At 47.1% G+C, this 6,324-nt stretch overlaps 5 non-coding genes across 5 annotated transcripts; 3 read left to right on the forward strand and 2 right to left on the reverse strand.

Annotated features, from left to right (window-relative positions):
• Window positions 1–133: 133 nt before the first annotated feature.
• trnas-gcu (transfer RNA serine (anticodon GCU)) lies at window positions 134–215 on the forward strand. Its single transcript has one exon. It is a non-coding gene; the product is annotated as a tRNA-Ser (tRNA).
• A 2,390-nt stretch (window positions 216–2,605) lies between these two features.
• trnah-gug (transfer RNA histidin (anticodon GUG)) lies at window positions 2,606–2,677 on the reverse strand. Its single transcript has one exon. It is a non-coding gene; the product is annotated as a tRNA-His (tRNA).
• Window positions 2,678–2,941: 264 nt separating this feature from the next.
• trnas-gcu (transfer RNA serine (anticodon GCU)) lies at window positions 2,942–3,023 on the forward strand. Its single transcript has one exon. It is a non-coding gene; the product is annotated as a tRNA-Ser (tRNA).
• An 827-nt stretch (window positions 3,024–3,850) lies between these two features.
• On the reverse strand, window positions 3,851–3,922 carry trnah-gug (transfer RNA histidin (anticodon GUG)). The gene has a single exon. It is a non-coding gene; the product is annotated as a tRNA-His (tRNA).
• Window positions 3,923–4,186: 264 nt separating this feature from the next.
• trnas-gcu (transfer RNA serine (anticodon GCU)) lies at window positions 4,187–4,268 on the forward strand. The gene has a single exon. It is a non-coding gene; the product is annotated as a tRNA-Ser (tRNA).
• The last annotated feature ends 2,056 nt before the right edge of the window (window positions 4,269–6,324 follow it).

Here is a 6,324-nt window from a genome sequence, read left to right on the forward strand (position 1 = left end):
ATCCTGACTACTAGACCACATGCAAAGTTTGACATGGTCCCTCTTTCAAAACATGATGAGGTATATAAGAATCTCCACACAGTATAAAGGCAAGTTTGCTGTCAATTTGAAAGGAAAATACAAGGGAAAATATGACGAGGTGGCCGAGTGGTTAAGGCGATGGACTGCTAATCCATTGTGCTCTGCACGCGTGGGTTCGAATCCCATCCTCGTCGAGAGACATTCCTTCTGCTCCTCCCCATGATTACCCTCAATAAGTGCTCTCACAATGTAATCCCATTCCAGGCTCCCTACTTTAGAGCCAGAAGCAAAACAATTGGAGTTCACCTTCAATAAAATTGGGGTTGAGAGACATCTCAATTGTGTGTTGGAGGTATTCCTGCATATGTTACCAAGAAGTAGGGAATCCAATCAGACTTATTCCTTGGAGCCACAGATCATTCATCCAGAAATTTTTGACACGTCAGAAATAGTGATGCATACCATGAAGAATAAATAATTCCTCCAAGCAGGAAAAGTGTAATTAAGACAAATTAACAGCTTGTTAAAACTATGTGATTGCAGTTTGAACCAAAAAAATCTGCGTTCACAGGTGTCCTGTCACAGGTAGTCTGGCTTCAGGCCTGGCCACTCGACCGAGACTGCACTCCTCTCGGTCAGTGAGTCACTCCATTCCACACGAGCAGCCTCCCTCTCCTCTGTCCTGATTCTTCTAGACCTCTCCGCTGCATTTGACACTGTGAACCACTCTACCCTCCTGTCCTCCCTGGCAGCAACAGGGATCCGCGGCACAGTCCTTGACTGGATTGAGTCTTACCTCTCTGACCGTTCCTTCCAGGTTGCCTGGGCGGGTAAGGTATCACTACCCCGTCCCCTCACCACCGGAGTTCCCCAGGGCTCAGTCCTTGGTCCCCTTCTCTTCTCCATGTACACCAGATCCCTTGGCCCTGTAATATCTGCCCATGGCTTGTCCTATCACTCCTGTGCCGACGACACGTAACTCTTTCTCTCCTTCTCCCCATCGGACACACAGGTCCCTGCCCGCATCTCCGCTTGCCTGAGGGACATTCAGAGCTGGATGGACAATCACCACCTGAAGCTCAACCCGGGAAAGACGGAGCTAATCTTTATTCCTGCTCTATCCTCTCCCCTCCTCGACATTTCCATTTCCTTAGGGGACACCGTAGTGACATCATCACCCTGCGCCAAGAATCTCGGAGTGATGATGGACAACAGGCTGTCCCTCTCCAACAACATTGCAGCAGTAACCCGGGCATGCAGATTTTTCCTATACAACATCCGCAGAATCCGTCCCTTTCTCACCACCTACTCAACCCAGCTCCTTGTCCAAGCAATGCTTCTATCCCGCCTGGACTACTGCAACTCTCTTCTGGCTGGACTACCGGCATCTGCCACCAGACCCCTGCAGCTCATTCAGAATGCTGCGGCTCGTCTGGTCTTCAACCTCCCCAGACACTCCCACGTAACTCCCCTGCTCACTACCCTCCACTGGCTGCCTGTTATAGCTCGCATCAAATTTAAAACATTGGTCCTAGCATACCAGGCAGTCAAGGGATCAGCCCCAGCATACCTCCACAAGATATTCAAACCCTACATGCCAGCCAGATCGCTTCGTTCTGCTACCTCAGGACACCTAGCACCTCCCCCTCTTCGCACCTGCACTTCCAGAACACGTCTCCTGTCTGTTCTGGCCCCACGATGGTGGAATGACCTCCCTGTGGAGGTCAGAACAGCTGAGACTGTGACCCATTTCAAACGACGACTGAAGACCCACCTCTTCAGGCTGCACCTCTCCCCATCCCTCCCTTCCCCCCTGTAAATGACTAAACTTAGGGTTGTAACTAGGCAGTCTTTTTCATAGGTGACTTAGGCACATCAACTGTCTTAATGACTACTTGTATTTTTATTTATTTTTATTTTTCCATAGATTGCGTTGTTGCCGTTCTTGTTGTTAGTGTTAATCAGTTTAACCATCAGGGTCCAAGTTGAACTATGGGTTGTTCCCTGTACTTGGACCGGTACTTCTCTCTAGGGGTTTCGTCATACTTGTTCCTGGTTATGGTTATACACTTTGTTGTACGTCGCTCTGGATAAGAGCGTCTGCCAAATGCCTGTAATGTAATGTAATGTAATGTGTCCCCAAGACCAAATTTAAAAACCACTGTATTAGATTGATAGTATCTCAGAGCAGGAAGAGACAAAAGCATTCTGATGAGGATAGGATTCAGACCCACGAACACAGAGAACAAGAAATTAGCAGTCCATTAACGTAGCAGTTCACAGAATTAGCAGTCCATCACCAAATCCTGAAGGAATCCATTCTGACCCATTCCTTTGAGCCGAGACAGCAGATTATTCCTCTGATTGTTTTGATTGAAAAATTCCTTCTTCCCATACCAGGAGTCAATCCCGGGACGTAAGGGTAAAGACAGTGAATCCTAACGACGCTAGACCATATGAAAAAGCTGCAGATGTTCTGCCTTGGAAAACAATACAACACTTCTGAAAAGTGTCAGAGAAATTGAATGAATCAGAATTTTGAAAAGGAGACAGACAACACAGCTGAGACTTGCTAGCAAAAACTTGCTGTGACCCGGATTCGAACCGGGGTTGCTGCGGCCACAACGCAGAGTACTAACCACTATACGATCACAGCACCCAGCCTATGGGGCTCTTGGACAATCACTGCTTCTTCCTCCACTAGTGATTAGATCATACAGCCGGCTCTAACATCGACAATTTATATGCAGGCAGTTGAACGCAGGGCACCATGGGTAAAAATCTGAAATCCTGACTACTAGACCACATGCAAAGTTTGACATGGTCCCTCTTTCAAAACATGATGAGGTATATAAGAATCTCCACACAGTATAAAGGCAAGTTTGCTGTCAATTTGAAAGGAAAATACAAGGGAAAATATGACGAGGTGGCCGAGTGGTTAAGGCGATGGACTGCTAATCCATTGTGCTCTGCACGCGTGGGTTCGAATCCCATCCTCGTCGAGAGACATTCCTTCTGCTCCTCCCATGATTACCCTCAATAAGTGCTCTCACAATGTAATCCCATTCCAGGCTCCCTACTTTAGAGCCAGAAGCAAAACAATTGGAGTTCACCTTCAATAAAATTGGGGTTGAGAGACATCTCAATTGTGTGTTGGAGGTATTCCTGCATATGTTACCAAGAAGTAGGGAATCCAATCAGACTTATTCCTTGGAGCCACAGATCATTCATCCAGAAATTTTTGACACGTCAGAAATAGTGATGCATACCATGAAGAATAAATAATTCCTCCAAGCAGGAAAAGTGTAATTAAGACAAATTAACAGCTTGTTAAAACTATGTGATTGCAGTTTGAACCAAAAAAATCAGCGTTCACAGGTGTCCCCAAGACCAAATTTAAAAACCACTGTATTAGATTGATAGTATCTCAGAGCAGGAAGAGACAAAAGCATTCTGATGAGGATAGGATTCAGACCCACGAACACAGAGAACAAGAAATTAGCAGTCCATTAACGTAGCAGTTCACAGAATTAGCAGTCCATCACCAAGTCCTGAAGGAATCCATTCTGACCCATTCCTTTGAGCCGAGACAGCAGATTATTCCTCTGATTGTTTTGATTGAGAAATTCCTTCTTCCCATACCAGGAGTCAATCCCGGGACGTAAGGGTGAAGACAGGGAATCCTAACGACGCTAGACCATATGAAAAAGCTGCAGATGTTCTGCCTTGGAAAACAATACAACACTTCTGAAAAGTGTCAGAGAAATTGAATGAATCAGAATTTTGAAAAGGAGACAGACAACACAGCTGAGACTTGCTAGCAAAAACTTGCTGTGACCCGGATTCGAACCGGGGTTGCTGCGGCCACAACGCAGAGTACTAACCACTATACGATCACAGCACCCAGCCTATGGGGCTCTTGGACAATCACTGCTTCTTCCTCCACTAGTGATTAGATCATACAGCCGGCTCTAACATCGACAATTTATATGCAGGCAGTTGAACGCTGGGCACCATGGGTAAAAATCTGAAATCCTGACTACTAGACCACATGCAAAGTTTGACATGGTCCCTCTTTCAAAACATGATGAGGTATATAAGAATCTCCACACAGTATAAAGGCAAGTTTGCTGTCAATTTGAAAGGAAAATACAAGAGAAAATATGACGAGGTGGCCGAGTGGTTAAGGCGATGGACTGCTAATCCATTGTGCTCTGCACGCGTGGGTTCGAATCCCATCCTCGTCGAGAGACATTCCTTCTGCTCCTCCCCATGATTACCCTCAATAAGTGCTCTCACAATGTAATCCCATTCCAGGCTCCCTACTTTAGAGCCAGAAGCAAAACAATTGGAGTTCACCTTCAATAAAATTGGGGTTGAGAGACATCTCAATTGTGTGTTGGAGGTATTCCTGCATATGTTACCAAGAAGTAGGGAATCCAATCAGACTTATTCCTTGGAGCCACAGATCATTCATCTAGAAATTTTTGACACGTCAGAAATAGTGATGCATACCATGAAGAATAAATAATTCCTCCAAGCAGGAAAAGCGTAATTAAGACAAATGAACAGCTTGTTAAAACTATGTGATTGCAGTTTGAACCAAAAAAATCTGCGTTCACAGGTGTCCTGTCACAGGTAGTCTGGCTTCAGGCCTGGCCACTCGACCGAGACTGCACTCCTCTCGGTCAGTGAGTCACTCCATGCCGCACGAGCAGCCTCCCTCTCCTCTGTCCTGATTCTTCTAGACCTCTCCGCTGCATTTGACACTGTGAACCACTCTACCCTCCTGTCCTCCCTGGCAGCAACAGGGATCCGCGGCACAGTCCTTGACTGGATTGAGTCTTACCTCTCTGACCGTTCCTTCCAGGTTGCCTGGGCGGGTAAGGTATCACTACCCCGTCCCCTCACCACCGGAGTTCCCCAGGGCTCAGTCCTTGGTCCCCTTCTCTTCTCCATGTACACCAGATCCCTTGGCCCTGTAATATCTGCCCATGGCTTGTCCTATCACTCCTGTGCCGACGACACGTAACTCTTTCTCTCCTTCTCCCCATCGGACACACAGGTCCCTGCCCGCATCTCCGCTTGCCTGAGGGACATTCAGAGCTGGATGGACAATCACCACCTGAAGCTCAACCCGGGAAAGACGGAGCTAATCTTTATTCCTGCTCTATCCTCTCCCCTCCTCGACATTTCCATTTCCTTAGGGGACACCGTAGTGACATCATCACCCTGCGCCAAGAATCTCGGAGTGATGATGGACAACAGGCTGTCCCTCTCCAACAACATTGCAGCAGTAACCCGGGCATGCAGATTTTTCCTATACAACATCCGCAGAATCCGTCCCTTTCTCACCACCTACTCAACCCAGCTCCTTGTCCAAGCAATGCTTCTATCCCGCCTGGACTACTGCAACTCTCTTCTGGCTGGACTACCGGCATCTGCCACCAGACCCCTGCAGCTCATTCAGAATGCTGCGGCTCGTCTGGTCTTCAACCTCCCCAGACACTCCCACGTAACTCCCCTGCTCACTACCCTCCACTGGCTGCCTGTTATAGCTCGCATCAAATTTAAAACATTGGTCCTAGCATACCAGGCAGTCAAGGGATCAGCCCCAGCATACCTCCACAAGATATTCAAACCCTACATGCCAGCCAGATCGCTTCGTTCTGCTACCTCAGGACACCTAGCACCTCCCCCTCTTCGCACCTGCACTTCCAGAACACGTCTCCTGTCTGTTCTGGCCCCACGATGGTGGAATGACCTCCCTGTGGAGGTCAGAACAGCTGAGACTGTGACCCATTTCAAACGACGACTGAAGACCCACCTCTTCAGGCTGCACCTCTCCCCATCCCTCCCTTCCCCCCTGTAAATGACTAAACTTAGGGTTGTAACTAGGCAGTCTTTTTCATAGGTGACTTAGGCACATCAACTGTCTTAATGACTACTTGTATTTTTATTTATTTTTATTTTTCCATAGATTGCGTTGTTGCCGTTCTTGTTGTTAGTGTTAATCAGTTTAACCATCAGGGTCCAAGTTGAACTATGTGGTTGTTCCCTGTACTTGGACCGGTACTTCTCTCTAGGGGTTTCGTCATACTTGTTCCTGGTTATGGTTATACACTTTGTTGTACGTCGCTCTGGATAAGAGCGTCTGCCAAATGCCTGTAATGTAATGTAATGTAATGTGTCCCCAAGACCAAATTTAAAAACCACTGTATTAGATTGATAGTATCTCAGAGCAGGAAGAGACAAAAGCATTCTGATGAGGATAGGATTCAGACCCACGAACACAGAGAACAA

The sequence above is a fragment of the Anguilla rostrata genome, unplaced genomic scaffold, assembly GCF_018555375.3.
Source record: "Anguilla rostrata isolate EN2019 unplaced genomic scaffold, ASM1855537v3 scaf0608, whole genome shotgun sequence".
NCBI classification, from domain to species: Eukaryota; Metazoa; Chordata; class Actinopteri; order Anguilliformes; family Anguillidae; genus Anguilla; species Anguilla rostrata.